This window comes from Lissotriton vulgaris, chromosome 7, assembly GCF_964263255.1.
Source record: "Lissotriton vulgaris chromosome 7, aLisVul1.2, whole genome shotgun sequence".
NCBI classification, from domain to species: domain Eukaryota; kingdom Metazoa; phylum Chordata; class Amphibia; order Caudata; family Salamandridae; genus Lissotriton; species Lissotriton vulgaris.
This window is the reverse complement of record NC_141695.1, coordinates 1,308,584,781-1,308,604,755: the sequence shown is the minus strand read 5'-3', so window position 1 is coordinate 1,308,604,755 and position 19,975 is coordinate 1,308,584,781. Positions and strand designations below refer to the sequence as shown.

General features: G+C 49.8%; 1 pseudogene; it reads right to left on the bottom strand.

Annotated features, from left to right (window-relative positions):
* Positions 1–2,831: 2,831 nt before the first annotated feature.
* LOC147703564 (uncharacterized) lies at positions 2,832–3,247 on the bottom strand (annotated as a pseudogene).
* Positions 3,248–19,975: the final 16,728 nt, after the last annotated feature.

Sequence of the window (19,975 nt, the reverse complement as noted above, 5' to 3'; positions counted from 1 at the left end):
GGCAGGTCAATGGGAGAGAGAAGTGTCGATGGCTCTCCCCCACCAGGTGCCGATCGCCCCCGGCCTCCCCGGGCGCTGGCTCCACCCCCCTGCTGGGTGTCTGGACTCCCTCATCCCGGACCTCCCGACCTCCAAGCGAGAGGGTCCGGACATCAAAGGAGACCAGACCTATTACTGGGGCAGCTCCAGAGCAGGAAGGCAGTTGTATCCTGGAGTCGAGAGACACCTTGAAGAACTCATCCCTGACGGACTGCTGGCGCTGCCGCAGCCTTGCCTTGTGATCCCTCTCCAAAGCCTGCTGGCGCTGCCGCGGCCCTCTGCAACGTGCATCTTCGTCCGGACCTGCTGGCGCTGCCGCGGCCCATCCTTGTGAACTATCGCTCTTGCCTGCTGGCGCTGCCGTGGCCCCTCTGCAAAGAAATCATCATCGTAGCCTGCTGGCGCTGCCGCGGCCCTCCTTGCCGAGAACTATCATCCTAGCCTGCTGGCGCTGCCGCGGCCCTCCTTGCCGAGAACTATCATCCTAGCCTGCTGGCGCTGCCGCGGCCCGACCTTTCAGATCCCTGAGCTCGAGGATTGTGAGCTCCTTTTGGCCGCCCTTGTACTGGACCGGTACTAAGACTGTCCCGCTACCCTTTACCCCCCCAGAGACTAGAATTGGGAGGATCCTCGTGTCCTGCCCCCACTGTATCGTTGATAACCTTGCTTCAAGAATCCTATATAAAGTGTGCAGATCGCATCCCTGTGTGGTGTCCATTTGTGGGGGGGGGGGGGGGGGAGGGGGGGGGTTACTTGTCTGTACGATCACTGGAGACGGCACTCACCGGAGGCCTCTCCCCCTGTACTCGGACGACCCTCCGGGTCCCCGTCTAACAGTGGGGTGCACTCCTTTTTAGTCTAGTTTAACCACATTTTTCCCCTGTGCTGGAAATTGCTATTCTGCTGCATTCATGACGAGCTCAGCTAGTCATCAGCACAGCTCAACTGTGCCTCATGACGATCTGAGCTCGTCATGAGCATGGAAGGGGTAAAACAAACTCATCCAATAATATATAAACTGCGTGCAGTGTGGCTCAATGATTAGAGTGGCAGACCCTGATGCAGAGGTCTAGCCCGGGACCAGGGTTCAATTCCCCACCTCGGCGGGTCTTGGGCTCAAAATTCCACGGACCTGATAATTCTCGCCTCAGTGTCTATTCTAATCATGGATTCCCACTCTGCAACTCTGGGCAATAGCTTGCTTAATCTCCACAACGGCCCCCCACAACGCTAAGGATGCCTGGCCTCCACCTTGGGGGTGCCCAGGAGTGCATGCCTCACAGGGAAACCCAGGATGGGTTCCACAACGGTATTCCTACAAGCGCCTTGAGACCCTTGCGGGAGAGTAGTGCGCTATACAAGTATCAATTTACATTTACCGGTAAAGTGCCTTGCCCTGATGGCACTTAAATACTAGACTAAGGGATGAGGCGAGTGGGGTCACACACACCGTTGTTGAGCTCACCATTGTATAGTTGTAGTTAGGTTTGAGTTTCCATTGGAAAGGATTTTCTGGTTTGCCAATAACTTTAGAGCACTTTTCAAATTTGGCAGAAAGCTAAAATATTGATCCAGAAAGTGCACTTTTGTTATTGAACATATTTACACAATCTGTTTTGAGACATTTAGGTTCAAAACTTGGATATTTCAGGCCATGGTACCTACGCGGTACTCCTGCTGTACCACAAGCTCGAAACATACTATCTGATTGGCTGTCTGCAACATGCAGAGAAATGTTGCAGATGCCATTTTAGGAGTCAGGTACTCAGTAAAGTGACAGTTAGACGGTGAAAGTGTCAGTGAAAACATTTTAAATACTAGAAAAGGCTGAAATTCTCCAGTCATAAAGAACTAGAGTAACTATATCTTGCACCAGACCCGGTTCTAGAGGGTGGGCCGGGTGGCCCAGGCCCACCCAAACATGAGCCTGTCCCACCCAAACATGAGCCTTGGGCCGAGGCTTGATGTGAGCCGTTTTTTGCCCCAATCGGTGTTCGGGCTGGCTCTCCTGATCGGAATTTAAGAGGCTGCTGCAGCCTCTGCGCAGCCCAGCACAGATTATCGCGGCCCATTGTCACATATAGAATGACAATGGGCCAAACCCAGCATTCACATCATGCGGTGGGAGCTTCCGCCTTGGCCTTAGGGCACAGGTATTCAAAAGGTGGTGCGCGCGGCTACCTGGGAGTCCATGACTGCATTCCCAGGGGGGCACAACTGCGTCTGCAAGGAAGGAATTGTAAATGAAGATAGCCTGGAAGCGTCGACGTTTATCTGGTGAGTTCACAGACTGTCTTCTTTTATATGCAGAAGTTAAACAGCATAAAAAGTTTGCACCTGTAATCGAGTGTTTCCTGGGGCACTGTCAGTGAGTAGGGAGACGGGGCTCAAGGGTAAACACAATATGCTAATAACTATGTACTTCTTTCATTTTCATCATATATAAAAAACGCGCACACACAGTAAATGATAAAACAAAGCAAATGAAACCAATTTTGGGGAAATATACTCTTTTACATTATAAACCTCCGTTATCTAAAGCAATCACTGCAGATTTCTGTGTGACCAGAGAGTCGCCGATTTGAAACCGGGTTTTCAGAGTGGGAAATAGTAACTAGTGTATTTGTAGAGCTACACGTTCCATGCCTGTGGTAAAAAGCACTCTGCTGACATCAAATAAAGCATATATTAGCTCCTCGGCTGCTTTTATGTGTGTTGCTTAACCAGTTGCATATGGTTCAGCGTCATGAGCGGCCTATTAAAGCCAGGGTCACTGTTTTATAGCCAATATTTTAGTCAAAAAGGCCACATCCCATGTCATCATCTGATCCTTCGGACTCTTCTTCCTTTTCTTCTTCTCCTCCACGGGAGCAGCAGCACCTCCAGCTGGGGCAGCAGAACCAGCACCTGCCGACGCTGCTACAGCTCCGCCAACGGGCATGCTTGCAAGTTTACCATAGCCCTGAGCATTGACTTCCTCAAGATTTTTGCCGTTCAGTTCTGTGATAACCTTGTTGGTGCGTTCCTTGTCTACTTAGATTCCAACGCTTTCAAGGATTTTTGAGAGGTCTTTTGAGTTGGGATTTTCATTGCCCCCAAGGGCAGCCAAAAGGTAGGCAGCAACGTAATGCATTTTTAAGCGGTTCTTAAAGAGGAGCTAACGAGCGGAGCGTGCGTCCACTACAGCAGCCTGCTAGGAAAGAGGAAGATGACGGGGTCACTGGAATTATGCAGCAGGGAAGGACCAAATCATGTGGCAGGGTTGACTAAATTATGCGGCATGAAAAGGAAAATTATGTGGGGTTATACAGAACATATTGTCATACATTTGCTTTGTTACATTGTCATTTTTACATTTGGTAAAAACTATCTGGGCATTGGTTTCACCTCATTAATGCTGGTATAATACCCAAATATAGCAAAAAGCAAAAGAAAGGTGACCAGTCAAGCTTTGCGAAGGGCGTTTCACAGAGAGATGAGAGCACCTTTACTGCAAAAAGGTGTGGGCAGCACGTTGGAGCTCATTATTTCTAAAAGGGAGGAGTTGTGTCCTAATGGCAAGAGCTTCCTACGTTGGAACCTAGTTCAGGTCCTCCTGTCAGCTCAACTCAAATCACTTAATAGTCCAGTGCCTACAATAAAAAAAAATATATAATAAATTAGTATGAACTTGTGTTTTTGTAATGTAAATGGTGCTTATTTAAAGTTTTCCAATGCCCTTGGGCCGGATCCTCCCTACATAAAACCAAAAAAGGGATGGATAACCTGTTTCCAGATTGAATTGATAGCCATGGTTGGTAAATTGTGAAAGAGGCAGAGGAGGTAAAGGGCTACTTAGGGCCTCAGCTATCATTAGTGCAGAAAGTGCAATTCCATTGGGACCCAGGAGTGCGAGGGGCTCACAAGAACAAAATTATGGAGAGAACAGTTTTCTTGTCAATTTCTTTTATTGTTTGATGATTTTCCCCCGAGTGAGCCCCCTGTCCCCTCTGCCTCCCCCCGCGACTCATGCCGGCCGCGATTAACTCCGTGTCCCACCGAATGCACCATTGGCCCACCCAAATAAAAATTCCTGGAGCCGGGCCCGTCTTGCACCCTCACTATATTCTGATATTTCTTCGAGATTGACCTGCAGTGGGAGAATCAAGGAGCAGGAGGGGCATTGGAGAAGAGACAAGTGTTCTCCTGATCCCCTTGTGCTTCTCCCATGTGGTTTGCAGTTGAATGATCCCACGGGGAGCGTGATCCTCCAGCAGGAATCCCCACTCCACACCAGGCATTGCCTGCATGGCCCAACAATTCGGCTCCCCTTTGGTGGTGGGGGGGAGGGGGGAGTGGGAGGTTGATGTTGATCTGCCTCACCAGGGGAGCCAATTGCCCCAATCGACACAAGAGATTTGTTTTTTTTTGGGGGGGGGGGGCTTAATTCTTCATAGGAGCAGACCCAACCTATATGCTTGGGTGCACCTCTAGGCAAGTCAATCTGCCCCAAGGGGTACTCAAAAATGAAACTTCAACCAGTAGGTCCCCACATTTAATGTTGGTTGGTGCACTGGGGAATATGGATGTTTGAATATGTCCAGGAGAGTGCATGTCGGAAAGCATGGCAGTTGAGGGTCGAAGTAGCAGCCAATATAGGACAAAACATTGCCCTAGTAGTTCTTCACCTTCAGGCAGTCCGACAATAGGTGCAGGAGTGTGCCCAAGCTCACCGGTGCCTCCAGCAGTTCACTATGGTGAGATTACCTCTGTAGTCTGGCTGGGGTGAGGTACCAGTAAGTAACCAATTTAGTGGCTGTCTCTACATTTGCTGTGTCACGCACTGTGTGTAGTGCTCTGTACAATAGATTGCCTCACTCTTTGCAAGTTGGGGTGCTCCAATTCCCACTCCCATCGCCTCTACTCTGGTGCCTTCTCCTTGGTGTGGACTTCAGCATAGCAGCATATAATTCTGTGATGTTCCACTTATCCCTATCTTTAAGAAGCAGCCATTTCTCAAACGGAATGAGAGTCCCCTAAGCTCCTGCATTCCCCCTTTGGGGTGTGTGACACCCAGTGTATAATCTATAGAAGAGAATATTGGTCTCGTGAGTCCATAGTCCGCTTTTAGTTGTGGAAAGGGAGTGGGCACCTTGGCCTCAAAGCCACCAAACAGATTTGTATCTGACGTGTTGCCATACCAAAAGAGCAGTAGAGTGTACACCTGGTGCGAATTAAAGTTTCCTATTAAGGGCGTTGGAGGCAAAGGAAATGTGGTTAACTCCCTTCACACCACCACTGTCTCAGACCACGAGGGTAGGTCTAGTGACTGTTGAAGAGTACAGACCCCAAGCTCTATGCTTGTGTTGCAAACTGAATTTTCCAACGGGCGTTCTCCCGCTATGGCTCGGTCTATACAGTACCAGTGTTTTGGGGTTTCTTGGCTGCTCCATGCCACCAAAAGGCAAAGCTGTGCCAATTGGTAGTAGAGGGCAATGTTGGGGACTCCCAGAATATACTCCACTGTGGGCCGGTGGATCTGGCTGCAATGCATTGGAGGGTGTTTTCCTACCCAAATGAAGAGATTCCTTTTGGTCTGCACCAACATAGGCACACCTGCCAGCAGAGTCAATAGTAGAGCTTGGAATACGAAAAGGGCTTTAGGGAGTACTGTCATTTTAAGAGCCATTATGCTACCCAACTAGGACAGACTGTAGTGTTTCCAGAGGGCAAGGTCAGCTCGGAGCTGCCAAAGGAGGGTATGATAGTCCAGAGCTACCAGATATCTGGCTGTAGGAGCAAGCTGCACTCCAAGGTTCGAGATATAGGTGTCAACCCATGGGAAAGGGTGTACAGAGTAATTTATGCTTGTATTGTGGGTGGAACCGATAGACTGAGGGCTTGCAATTATTGAAGATTGATACTGAAGCCCTGTTCTTTGCCACAGCTTTCTAGTTTTTGCAAGTAAGCTGGTAGAAAATGTAGGGTTGGGGGGGAAATGTGTGTGTGTGTGTGTGTGTGTGGGGGGGGGGGGGGGGGGGATCATCTAGGGCTGCCATGACTTCATCTGCATAAAAGTCTGATGGTGCGGTCCTCCCCTCAAACCTCATCCCGGGTGATCTGTGGGTAATCCGAATCTCTGCACCATGGGCTTCATGTAAACAGTGATCTGGTGGAGGGGAACGGGGTGGGTGGTGGTGTCAGGGACCACACTACACTAGCGCCTCCCTCTCGGTATAGGGAATGGTGTCATTAGCCTGATGGCCCGGGCACCTGCCCTGTGGTTGCTATAGTTGCAGAGTACCCATTTGCAAACCTTGAGCCGGAAACCATAGTTCCAGGGTGGCTTCTAGGTATGGTAAATGAACTCCATTAAACACTTTTCAGTGTCTATGGCCAGAAGCATCACTTTCAACTGTGAGCAGATGGCTTTGTCCACCAAACGTATAATTCTCTTCATTTTGTCCCTACATTGGCAAGGAGGCATGAATCTAGACTGATCAGGGTCTATCAATCCAGGCATAAGGTGATACAGTTTCTCCAACAGAATACCAGTGAAGAGTTTGGCATAAATTTTTAATCAGTGAGATGAGGCGGTAGGAGCCACAGTTACATTGGTATTTTCCCTGGTTGGTAATCACAGATAATAGAGGCTTCTAGCAATGGGATGGGGAGGGGTCGTTAAACAGGGCAGAGAACCCGTCCATGCACAGGGCTGCACGTAGTTTCAAAGATGACAGCAGAGAGGATACAACATTTTCCAGCATTCGCAACAAGAATTTTTGATTCTATTAAGGACACTGAGCGAGGATAATGCTTCTCAATTTCTTTACTTACTCCAAACAGCAGCCAATGAGAACACAGTGAAGTAGAAAAAACATGTAAACATACTACATATCCCATGAGGCTTTGAACCACCCTCCAATATCAACCAATGAACAGAGTCCAAAGTATACAAATTAGCAAGGCACCATCCTGACTGCCTCTTCCTTTGCGGTGCCGCAGTCAAGATAAGTGCCTTGTTAATTTGTTGTAATAACCTGTGGTACTTTGTTTGTCTAGAGAGTGCCTATTATTGAGTCAGCCAAGGGGTGCCAGCACCCTGAAAGTACTAGTGTATGTTTGTTACCTGAAGATTGTGTGTCTTAGAGGGATGCATAATGGAGCTGAAAGGCCAATGCTACAGTGGCTTCTGGGCTTTTAGGGGGCACGAATGGGCTCAATTCTAAAATGCCTGGTGTTTAGCTCACAGCTTGTGGGCGAGCATTCTGCTGCACTTGTTGCCCGAATGTAGAAAGCATGTTGGAGCCAAAGTAGAGCATACTACGCCATTTTCATGTCTAAGCTGCGCAGTTAGACTCGCATAGACTAGCTTTCACCGGATCTGTTGAGCTCGGGTCCGAGCGTGAATAGCCTCCAACTTCTTCACCTGCTCCTCCACCTCATCTTTGCGTTGTTAATTTTCAGCAGGTGATGGTGCAATAAACTCCCTCTCGCCACAGCCTTCAGTGGCTCCCAGAGATTAGCTACTGAGGTGTCCACATGGTTAAACACCAAGAAGTCAGTGTCTGTACGATGGAGTTTGGTATTGTGGAGCCTCCAAGAACCAGAGTGTCACAGTGGAGCATCAAACCGCAAGGTCAGGGCCAAAGCAGTGTGGTTAGATAATGTCCTCTGTTCAATCTCAACCTCTGACCTTGGCCTGTTGGTCTGTGCCACAATAAATGCATCTCTTGAAGGAGGCTTGTCAACCCCAGTATGTTTTAGGTAGGACAACAGTTTTACTCTTAGAAAGGTTATTAAGCCCTCGTACATTGAAAGATGGGATCTTCAGGTCATCAGGTCATCATGTTCAGGGGCCTAGGTATGTGCATGTATGTCAATGCTTCTGGGCATTGATGTGTAATGGCCAGACAGTGCATACTACCAGTGCATAGAGTGACAAGGTGCAGTGGGAACAATCTGGTGTATTTGGGTGAATCCTCCAGGTAGATTGAGCAGCGACCCTTTGGAAATCCCCAACCAAAACATTAACAAACAGGAAACTGTCTGGAATGTACTGTCTGGCCCAGAGGCACTCATGGACCCAGCAGAATGCTAGAGGTTGTGGAGAACTGCATCAGGTGTTTAAGTGCTGGGTCTTGGCCCCGCCTGCATCTCCAGCCACGCAGCGTGGTGCAGATTTGACAGTGTCCGGCCGGGACCGCCCTCAACCACTGTTTGGGTAGTCCACCTTTCTGGCCAAAATTGTCGGGAACCACCTTTCTCCAAAGCCATTGTCATGAGATCCGGGCAGTAGTCCATGGGGACAATGTGGTTCGAAGCCCTTGGTGCTATTGTCCCCAATGGAGTTTATTGGCTCATGGTGATCTTCTGTTCTCAGAGTCATCCTGAATGTTCAGGAGAAGAAGGGCGTCCATTAATTGAGCTGAAGTAGCACAGCATTCCGAAGATGAGGTTTAACAGTTGGCTCCAGCTGCAGGAGACTTGTTATTTCTAAGGAAGTCAGCAATGAGGTGGAAGAAACTGCGCTTTTGCAGGGTCAGGACTGAGAGATCTTGGTCGAGAACAAGTTAGTGCAGATAAATTGAACTGTGTGGGCATCTGTGAGAAGTTAGCCTAGAATATGCCGTCCACTATTCTAGTGGGCACCTTGCACCAGTCCAAACGACCCTTATTGATGGTAGGTTTAAAGACAACCTATATAGAAAGCTATCCTAGTGGTAGCTGTGGAGAGCAGCCTTCAGGCTAAGTCTTAAAGGAATGTAAAGCAGCTTGTTTTACCGGTCTAGAATTTTGTGAATGACCAAATTAAAGGAGAACCACACCAGGTATATATTTAAAATATATGTATTTATTCTAAACACGTCCCTCTAGTCCCTTAATGAATCTAGAGGCAAAAGTACATTCAGTAAACCTACTTAGCACACAGTAAATTCGCACAATATATGTAGAGCCCTAGGGGCGTACCAAAACATATACTAAGAAAGTGGTATAAAAACGACGACTGACATAGATACAAGGCCTAGAGCCTTTAGAACAGTTGGGACCACCAGGAACCACCCAAGGTAGTGACACAGGAGACCCACGGGGTGCGCGTGCAGTGTCTAAACACAGCCGGGAATGCCCTTTAACTTCTATGGGGAAAGTCACGGTTGAAAAATTACAGATTAAGGACACTTAGAAGAGGACTTGGAGCAAACCCCTTAAGAACTAGGAGGTTCTAGAGTCAACACCCACAGGAACACCGGAGTACTTGAGTTACCTCATCCAGGAAAGCCGGGTGCATAGGTGTCTTTTAGTGTTGGGTTTCGTTGTCGATTTCAATGGCAACCTGCCTGAAAAGTGCTGTAGGCGACCAAGTGGAAAGTGTCCGGGTGGATACAAGGGTGGATTGGAGATCTGAAGAATCTGAAAGCAGATGAGACAGATTCGGGGTCACTTGCCAGTGGCCAGGAAGGTGATGAGAAAATGCCAACCGATGTTGGGTGATTTCAGGTGAAGGTGAAGCTGGACTCTTCAGCCATGAGGACCAGGAGGTGTGGAGGATAACCAGGAGCTGGATTAGAGCTGTCCCATGAAGGATGTCGAGTGCTGCAGTGTCGGTATCTGGATTGGGACCAACAAGCCTTGGCAACAGCAACCCACGCAGAAAGCAGAGATTGGCTTTGGTGCAGAACAGCAAGGTCTGAGGGACTCACCCTTTGGAGAAGAGTCAGGGCACATCTGTACCAACCAGGAAAGCCCAAGAAACAGAAGAGATACCTTCATGGGGACCCACCAGTTGACAGACCAGGGAATGTCAAAGGGGCCTTAAGCAGAAATGCTAGAAGTGGGCTCACTGAACACTCTGAGTGAAGGCCCACAATCTTCGGTGCAGATGGTGCTTGGGGCTAGGACTAGAAGTAGCCCAACGCACAACTTCAGGAAAGCTCAGGATGTTTTATGCACTTGCAAATGTGCACGGTGTCTAGGAGTTCCGGTTCCATGTCACTCGTGAGGGCTGCAGGTCTCAGCTTTGCTGGCATCTTGTGTCTGCCTCTGAGAAGTCTGGAAGTCTATGTCCTGAGTCACAAATTCGTCGGGATCAGGTGGGAGCCTTGGAAATGCAGGCCGGCAAGATGCTTCTTTGCTGCCTGTTTGAACAGGAGAGTCACTCCTTGACCCCAAGGGAGATTCTTCCGTCTTCTAGTCGATGTAGAATGTCGAAGTTCCAGGATATATGTTGCAGAATTTCATCCAGGTGTAATCTAAAGTCCTAAGGACAGGGGTCCCATACTTATACTAAGTTAGGGGGTTGGACATACTCTGGGGACCCACCTATGGGAGGATCTAGGAAGGGGGATGACTAAACCCTTTTCCCTTTGTCCAGTTTCACACCAGAGCAGGGGCTGTGTGCCCCTGCAACCGGTTTGAACTGGGATATGAACATGGACACCAAGTGTGCCCCCAGCACTGTCTGAAAAGCATTCCATGAATGCACCCACCCAGGCCCAATACACTAACGCCTGTCTGGGGGGTGGTTACACCTCCCTGTGACAGGAAACCAATTGTGCAGGACTCCCCTGTGGAGTTTCATCCAGCAGCAGGAGGTCAGACTCGTGTCTGTGGCTGCAGCATCCATTTTGTGATGCTGGGGGGTCCGTTAAACTATTGCCGGTTAGGTCAGGGTTTACATGTCTCTCCCACTAGAAGGGTGGAATTCTACCCTGCTGCCAGGACTGGCTGGGAGAGGGTAGGATTCCAAAGTGTTTGACACCAAACACAACATGTTTCCATGCAGCCATTCCAAAGTTAGCATTAACCGTGAGGTTATAATGCACTTAAGAGCATATGGTCTGGCTGCATCACAGAACAGCTACAGAGAAGCGATTCAGAAAGCTGCAGAGGGGTCCTGCTCATGCATGATTCAGAAAAGGGGGTGCTTGTTTCCTTCCCAGTATAAGAATTGGCTTGGTAGTTTGGTCTGCCCTGTTCCCATGATGCACTGGGCCAGGGTCAGACTAATTTGCATATAGCCAAGTTCTGAGCTGGGATGGTGCAGTGAGCTAAAAAACGGTGATGGATAAAGCCCTGATCTTTGGACTGGGTAAGAGTGGTCTGCTTAATTCAGACACTCTGTTCATCACCACCCCCTTTTCTGAATCTGCTCATGCATGGGCACCCTCTCACACAAAGCCAAGCACTCTGCCTTCAGGATTGATAAGGCCTGTCATAGGAGTGACTTATAGGTTTATATGTGTCAGTGATATAATGTAGATATAGGTAACATATATTTTAGTAAGGGGTGCATGCACCACCTTACTTAGGCTGCAGTAGCAGACCTGTGGTGCCATTTTGGAAGGCTTCCCAGGGGTGGCACAATACATGTTTCTGCCCCCGGTAGGCCTCTGGGGTACCTAAGCCCTTAGTACCTAGGGTACCATATACTAGGGACTCACAAGGGTAACCCAGTAACCAACCTGTAGTGTACCTAAAGTACATGCAATTACATTAGAGAGGAAGCAGCTAGGCTGGTGTCCTGGTTAGCAGGGCCCCAGCCAGACTAAAGTTGAAAAACAGTGAAACACTAGCAAAAAGTGGGCGGTAACCACAGTAAACAGATCCTACTCTCCTACAGCATCTCTAACCCTGCACAAGATATTCACTTTGATTTGGAAGTCATGGATGCATGTTAGGATGTCAGGGGATGCCCCACCCTGTGGACTCTGACCAGCTGTACAGGAGTCTCCATTATCAGGTTCAAGATTCACTGAAGTGCCTACAAGTAGTTTGAGACATCCGCTCCCTCAGCTTCCGGTGGCACCCCGCATATGCGTATGTTATTTCTGCAAGAGGGATTCTCAAGGTCCTCAGTGTGTGCTTTTAGGATTGCGTGTTACTCTTGCAGGGACAGAACTTCCTGTCTGAGAAATAAGACCTCTCTCCGCATGCTGTTTCACATTCTTCGAGAGCAGACACTAAGTTGCCCACCTCCGTCAGGTCTCATTTGACATCTTTAAGAGTGCGTACAGTAAAAGGAGGATTGCGAAATAATACTGTAAAAGCATTGATATGGTTTCTTAGCCATACAATAGTTAAAATGAGTAAAATATATACATTCATATATACATTTAGCTAAAGTCCTCAACTGGTGCTTCTAACTACGCCTACCCCAGTGTACCTGACCTAAGCCTAATACTTGGAGGGAGTAAGTGAGTAGCCATTTAAGTTAAGTTGGTTTTGCCAAGGGTTTGCTTCAAGAATTCTCTAAGGGTTTAGTCAACACTCTTGTCTGATCGTCCAGGCTATCGGATGCGGAAAGGACCGAGAGGGGAGCAGGGAGGCCGATTACAAATTACAAGGTTGGATTTATGAACAACCGTGATCATCATTACTCCACGCTGCGGGCATAATTGAAGGCATCTAGTGGCGTGTTCTTTATATTCAAAAAGAAGGATAATAAAGAAACCCTAAATATAGTTGGATCAAGACACAATACGGTGGCCCCCCTCCGGTATCCTCTACAATACAGAGCTCCAAATAGAAGAAGGTATTGCTAACTGGAATGTAAGAAACCAGAAGCTCTACATAATGTATTTCGAATGAAAATATTCCTCCAAATTGAATAAGAGAGGAATCTGCTGAAATCACACACAGAATTGTTTGTCCTGAAGAAGGTGTTATCACTGATTCACCGAAACGCTGCGTCGACAACACCAACAAAACTGTGAACCCTGGCATTTATTGTTTTAAATCGAATTGTGATGTTTTAATGTTTTTAATACCATGGTAGGCCATGGGCACTATTATTGTACAAAATGTTTTTAACCTATTTGAATTGTAATAAATTGTATACTTTTTTATAACAAACACACTATCTAAGGTTCTTGTTTTTTGCTTATGGTACATATTTTAAGTTAAAATCTGGCATTTTGAGGTATATGATAACTATATTTGGGTTCCTACATGCCTAATGGTTCAGGGACCTTCCTTGTTCTTCCTACGTATCCTCCTTGTCCCCCATTATAGAGCAAAGGAGACCTCCCTTCCCTTTTTTACTTAGTCAACACTGTACCTCTGGAATAGAATGTTGGAGGTCTGGTATCTCCCCTCAGGACTCGATATCCCAGTTACCCGCAAGGGTAGGCTGGAAACGCCAGAGCTGGATTTTCTCGGCAGGAGAAAAGACAGCGTCTTTCTCAGCGCGTCAAGGAGGAGGAGGGGCAGCTTCGGTGGGCTTCTCGCATCTGCTGGGCTCTGCAAGGGACAGCTGTTCTGCTCCTGTATTCACAACCACCACCGCTGTGTTTGCTTAAGGCAACGTTGGTATTATTTATACCTAAAAGGTGCCTTGTTTGACATAAGTTTTTGGACATAAGACGTCAATAAAGAGGTCACTAAGAACCGGTCGTTCTTACAGTGCTCATTAGAGTTCTATTACTAATCAAAACATAGCAAGCAGGGCTTTCCCAGGTTGCTGGGGGTTTTATCTGCTGAAAGAACTCTGTGTGTAATGTAGGAATCTAAGTTAGTGGCTTCTGCTGTGTCATATACTGTAATGAGCTGCAGAGACGAGTTTCTGAAATATGGCTCTGATCGTTTATGCCATTATAGGGGTATGGATGGATTACAGCCTTATAGGGGCATAAGGTCACAATATTGATTGGGGGCCTAGATTAGAACACGACATTGTAGGTGAGGAGTTTTTAGGTGACTTCTTAACGGGGAGCCAGTGGAGGTCTTGTAGGGGTTGGGACATATGTTCCTGGCATTATAATACAAGGACGAGTCTGGCTGCGGCGTTCGGGATGGTTTGGAGTTTGTGTAGAAGGGTTCTGTCGATTCAGGCGTATAGAGTGTTGCCATTGTCAAATCTGCTGGTTATGAGCGCGTGGGTGACGGTCCTTCTACAAACTAGGGGGGATCCATTTGAAGGTCTTGCGGAGGACGCACAGGCAGTTAAAGCTGGTGGAGGTGATTGAGTTGATGGAGTTAATCTGGCGGTTCAAGGAGAGGGAGGAGTAGAGGATGATACCAAGGTTTCGTGCGTGGTCTGTAGAGGTGGGTGGCTTCCCGAGGGCAGAGGGTCACCAGGTGTTGTCCCATGCAGAGGTGCAGGTGCCGAGGATGAGCACCTCGGTTTTCTCTGAGTTGACCATCAAGCAGCTGTTTTTCATCCAGGCTGCGAAGTCCTTCATTCCTTTGTGGAAGCAGAGTCTGGTGTCTTGGGGTTCTTGGTGAGCGAGAGGATGAGCTGGGTGTCGTCGGCATAGGATACTATGCTGAGCCCATGCCGTCGGACTATGGCAGCGAGGGGGGGCCATGTAGATGAAGAGCGTTAGGCTGAGCGATGATCCTTGGGGTAGTCCGCAGCTGATGTCAGTGGGTTCGGAGAGGAAAGGAGGGAGGGAGGGAGGGAGGGAGTCTAATCCTCTGCGTTCTGCCGGAGAGGAAGGGCTGGATCCAGTCGAGAGCAGTGCCTTGTATCCCTGCGTTGTTAAGTCTGGCTGTGAGCGTGCGATGAGAGACTGTGTTGAAGGCTATGGAGATGTCTAGGAGGGTGAGGGCCTCGGTGTGTTCCTGGTCAAGTAGTAAGTGGATGCAGTCCGTGGCGGCGAGGAGGGCAGTCTCTGTGCTGTGGTTGCTGCGGAATCCAGATTGTGAGGCGTCAAGGATGGGGTGCTCTTCAGTGAAGGTGGTCAGCTGGGCGTTTAAGAGTCTCTCTGTGACTTTGGCCGCAAAGGGAGGAGAGAGATCGGCCGGTAGTTTCAGGTCTGTTGGGTCGGCTGTTCGCTTCTTGAGAAGGGGTTTAACTTCCGCCCGCTGCCAGTCGTCTGGGAAAATGCTGGATCTGAAGGAGTCGTTGATGGTTCATCCTAGTTGGGGTGCGATGGCGGCAGCCCTGTGGAATATTGTGCGGTGGGCAGGGGTCCGTTGGGGCCCTTGAGTGGGTTTTCTTCATGGTCGCAGTGATGTGTTCGATGATGGTGTGATTCAAGGTAGTGATGATTGGCTTGTCTGTGGTGGCAGAGAGGGGGGGGGGTGGTGTCCGGCGTCTGTTGGCTGAAGTGGTCATAGAGGGTCTGGATCTTCTGATGGAAGTAGGAGCGGAGCTTGTCACAGTTCCTGTGAAGGTGTGATGTCCGTGGCTTCTCAGGGGGGTTTGGTGAACTGCTGTATGATATTTAACAGTTCCTTGGCATTGGCTTGGCCTCTTATGAAGGTGCATTTGGTGTCTTATGCACTTGTGGTATTCCTTCAGGATGCTCCTGTGGTGGTTTCATGCTTCTGTGGTTTTCTGGTTTCACCAGGTTTTTTCTAGATGTCTGCATGAGCGCCTGGCTTCTTGGATGTCTGATGAACCAGGCGGCCTTCAGAGGGAATTGTTTTTCAGGGTGGTGGAGGGGTGTGAGCTTGTCGGTGCAGCAGGAGACCCAGTGGTGAAATTATTTGGCTGTGGAGTTGGTGTCGGTCGTGGCACTAGGGGGGAGTAAGGGGGTCTTGGAGGAGGGTGCTGTTGAGGCGTTACTCTGTGACTTTGCTCCAGTTCCTTCGTGGCGGTCAAGGGGCGGGGTTGGTTGCGATTGTGGTGTTGAAGATGAAAAGGATGGTGGTCCGTCCAGTGGGGCTGGGTGGTGTGGCTGAAGGGGATGTTAGTTCCTCCTGCGAAGATGAGGTCGAGGATGTGTCCAGCTATGTGAGTGGGCTTGTTGACCAGCTGCTTCAGTCAGAGGTTGGCGAGGTTATCAAGTAGAGTAGTGGAGTCGGGGTTGTTGCGGTTGTCGAGGTGGAAGTTAAGGTCTCTGAGTAGGATGCAGCCCATGGAAGTGATGGCGTGGGGTGCGGCAAGCTCTGCGATGGTGGTAGTGGACTGGGTGTGGTATCCCAGTGGTCTGTAGATGAAGGTGTCGCATAGCGTGGTCCTGGGGTTTGTCTGGATCCGGAAGTGGAGGTGTTCTGTGTTGGAGTGGGGGGGGGGGGGGGGTCACTTGTGCTGGAGGTGGAGAGTTGGAGGAGGGTCTTGAATGCGATGGAGAGTCCTCCTCCTCGGCGGTGGTCCTTTTGCTGGATCTTGTAGCAGTCAGGGATGGCGTTTGCAATGTCAGGCCAGAGGTAGTGTTGGTCCAGGTTTCCATAAAGAATGCAACATCGGGTATCGCTCAGGTCCCAGATCTCTACTGCGTGTGTGTAGGGAGTGTACGTTGAGGAGGATGCATGTCTGGGTTCCAGCGGTGCAAGGGGCTCTAGCCACCACACTGGCTGCCTCACAGTAATTGCATTGGGGCCAATGGCGAGGGGCACCCACTTCATCACACCAGGTCACAGACCAGCTCCCGGGGGAAAGTGACTCGGCCACGTCATCCAGCACCCCTCCAAAGCACCCCCGATATGCTCCTGCCGGGACCCGGAGTATCGGGGGCCTGGACCTATGCGCTGACTGATCCCCCGCAGGACTCTGCCACACGAGCCGTTGACCACCTCAGCAATACAAATCACTTTCTTTGCTCCCTCCTGAAAGCTTCTACTGGTGGCCTTGGGGGGAAAGGGGGAGTGCACTCAGCCATTTTGCACAACCACCCGCGCATGGAGAATTGAAGGACTTTGGCCTCAACACAAGCAGTCTGCCGGCAATCCCACTGGATCTTGAGACAAGGGGTGGCTCCTCCGCAACCGGGCCAGACGTTTAGGGCCTGCACCTGCCCCAGCACTATGAATCACTTTTTCTCCCCCTTGCACTAAGTGGGCATACCGGTGGGGTGGGGGTTGACTTTATGCAAGCAAACATGGGATGACAGTGCACTTGGGGCTTGGATCGTTCAATACTCTGGCCTCAGGCAGGAGTAAAGAGAAGGGCCTGGGGCTGTCCACCACCTCCCCACTACCTTCGCACTGGAGCCGGTCACTTGGGCTGGGGCCTGCCCTTAGCGTCTTCGTCCGCTTTCGCTCTGCTCCCCCCTGAAAGACTCACTTAGTGGGCCCGGTGGCGGTGAAAGTAGATACCTACATGACTGGAGTTGTGCTGAAGTTGGAGCCTTGAGGGAGTCCTGTGCCCCCGCCTGAGCTCAGAGTATCGAGGGGCTCAGACCTGCATACAGGACACCCTCTGATGATCGCCTTGGGATTTGCAGCCAGGAACGTCACCTCCAGCATTCTGAGCCGCTCACTCAACCTCCGGCTCGAAGGTCCCCCCAGCAAGAGGGTATCCAGTTGGTGGCAGTGGAGTCCACGTGCTGGACTCTAGTGAAAGCTCCTGCTGGCTGGGTGTTGCCTCTGCCCAAGTTATGCCCCGCAACAAACTGGGGAAAGCCACAGTACAGTCAACACCCAAGGACACGTCTGTGGCAGATCTGTGGGCCAAGACTCCCCGGCCCCTTCTCAGGAGGATCCCAGGATGGCCACCAAGCCAGAGGTCACTGAAGCCAGCCCCATCACTCAGGCCTTCATGTCCAAATTCCTTCAGGAGATGAAAGCTGAAATTAGCTCTCTCAAAATGGAAGTCAAAACCTGCCTTACGGGCATTCGGCGAGCCTTAGCCAAAATCGTCTCAAGAGTGGACGATCTCGAACGCACCCTTGACACAAGAAAGGAAGAGGAGCTTTGGCGCCACGTTACGGCGCTTAAGGAACAATATGTTGAACTCCAAAATAAGCAGGAGGACTTAGAAAACAGGAGCCGCCGGAACAACCTCCGCATCAGGGGAATTCCACGAGGAGCAGAGGGTCAGGATGTCATGACCTTTGTCGTAGATCTCCTCCAGGTGGTCCGGGGGAGATGACGACACCTCTCCTACAACACTGAACAGAGCGCTTTGAGTTGCACCACCGCGTGGGAAGGCCAATCTGGTCCCCGACATCCTGACCCAGGTACACTTCTTCATGGAGAAGGAGGTGATCCTCCGGGCATCTTGGACCTCTGAGGAACTGACATATGAGGGACATCGCATCCAAATCTTCCAAGACCTCTCCCCACGCGCTGCCGCAGGGACTTCAAGCCAGTGACTGACAAACTGAAGGAGTCAAATGTTAAGTACCAATGGGGCCATCCCTTTGCCCTGATCTTCCAATGGGAGGGAAAGCGCAGATCTCTGATGTCCCTTAAGGAGGCCTGCCAGCTACTTCGTCTCTCGCCTGACCCTCGGCTCTCCAACCCTACCTCTGCTGACTGAGTCCCAGACTCCTTTGCACCCAGAGGGGGTCAATGGTTCAGTCTCCTTGCACTAGATCCCCTAAAGCCAGTGAGATGGCACTCCAAGCCAAACAGGACATCCACCATTTGAAGTCTATGGAATCCTCGCAATCTGCGGGGGGAAGGAGCTCAAAGTCAGAGTCCCCTTTTCCCTCTGGCTCAGGTGCTGAGATGGTGGACCCTTGATGGGATGTGATCCTTTGAGGTTGGAGGGAACTTCCTCTTCCTTCTGCCAGCACTGCCTCGTGCCTCCCTCGCGAGTGTTTGATCCTGCTGGGATTGCCCTGGAAATATGGCCACCTCTGGTGTTGAGCTTCCTGGCGGCTCTCTGCAGACAAGATCCTGCAACATGAACCACAGCCGGCTTCCATCCTGAGTGTTTGCACCTGTTGGACCGTCTCCTGAGACATGAGAACTTCTGCTCTTTTGACTTGTGCTGTGTTTCACGGACATGGCCCCGCAATGCGTTCAGGGGCTCTGGGTTTATTTCTGGGGGGGTAACTCGTACCTCACCGAGGTTAGTGTAGCTGGTCGGCCGCTGGGGGTGGACAGTATCTGCTCTCTCATATCGCCTGGCCCACCCCGCCATTCCCCAAGTCCCTATGGTTAGTGACTTCCTGAGAGCCACTCCTGGACTGGTATGGTATGGTATTCTTTGGCCCAGTTGACCTTTCTACTGTTTGGCTTGTTGTTTCCTTCTTACCTCCATCTCTTTCGTTCCCTCTCTTTTTCTTCCTCTTTTTTGGATTCTTGAGAAGAGAATACAAGCGCATCGGGGCATACCCTTGGTTAGGGATTTTTTTGACTTTGGAGGGGACCTACTCTATTCCCCGCTTAAGCACAACTCGCTATCCTCCACCCTAACCCATCGCAACAGACGACTGCTCTGTGGGAACCGGGATCAGTGAGAAAGAGGTGTGATTACCTACATGACTGCCAGCACTTCACCTTACCTGTGGTAGACAATGGCACACTTTAAATGTCTTTCCCTTAGTGTAAAAAGGCCTCAATGTTCCTAATAAAAGGAGACAAATATGGTTCTACCTCCTTATGCATGACCCAGACATAATTTTCCTCCAGGAAACTCATTGTTTGCACACGGACACCCAGTGCATGTCCCACCCTAGATTCCCCACACAGATTTGGGCCTCAGCACAGACTAAAACAGCAGAGGTAGCTATTTTTTTTTTTTTTAAACGGGCAGTCCCATGCAGATCACTCAAATAGAGCACGACAAGGAGGGACATTTTCTAAAACTCAAGCTTCTTATACAGGGCAAGCCTCTCACGGTGCTTAATGTTTATGCACCCGATCACCCACAAGAAGCATACCTTCGGAACTCGCTCTCCTGGTAGCCTGAACCTATTCTCCTCTTGGGCGATTTTAATTTAGTGTGGGACCCCAGCCTAGACCGCACTACCTCATCTTTCCAAGGAACTGGAACCATGTCAGCAGCACTTCAGCAAGATTTCAAAGCCTTGGGCCTTAGAGACTTGTGGCGTTACAATGAGCCTGAGAAACAGGATTACACATTTTACTCCCATGTCCACCAATCTTAGTCCCGCATCAATATTTTTTTTTGGTCCCAATCTCTCATTCGCTCCTTGGAGTCCATAGTGATCTTGAATATGTTAATTTACGACGATGCCCATTTAGAAATTACTCTGGCGGGTATAGGCAGGAACCCCTGCTCAGCTCCTAGGTGTCGCCTTCCTCATGTCCTTCGGGACCAGGTTGAAGTGGCGGAATTACATCAGGCAATACAAACATATTTCGCCACTAAAGACCT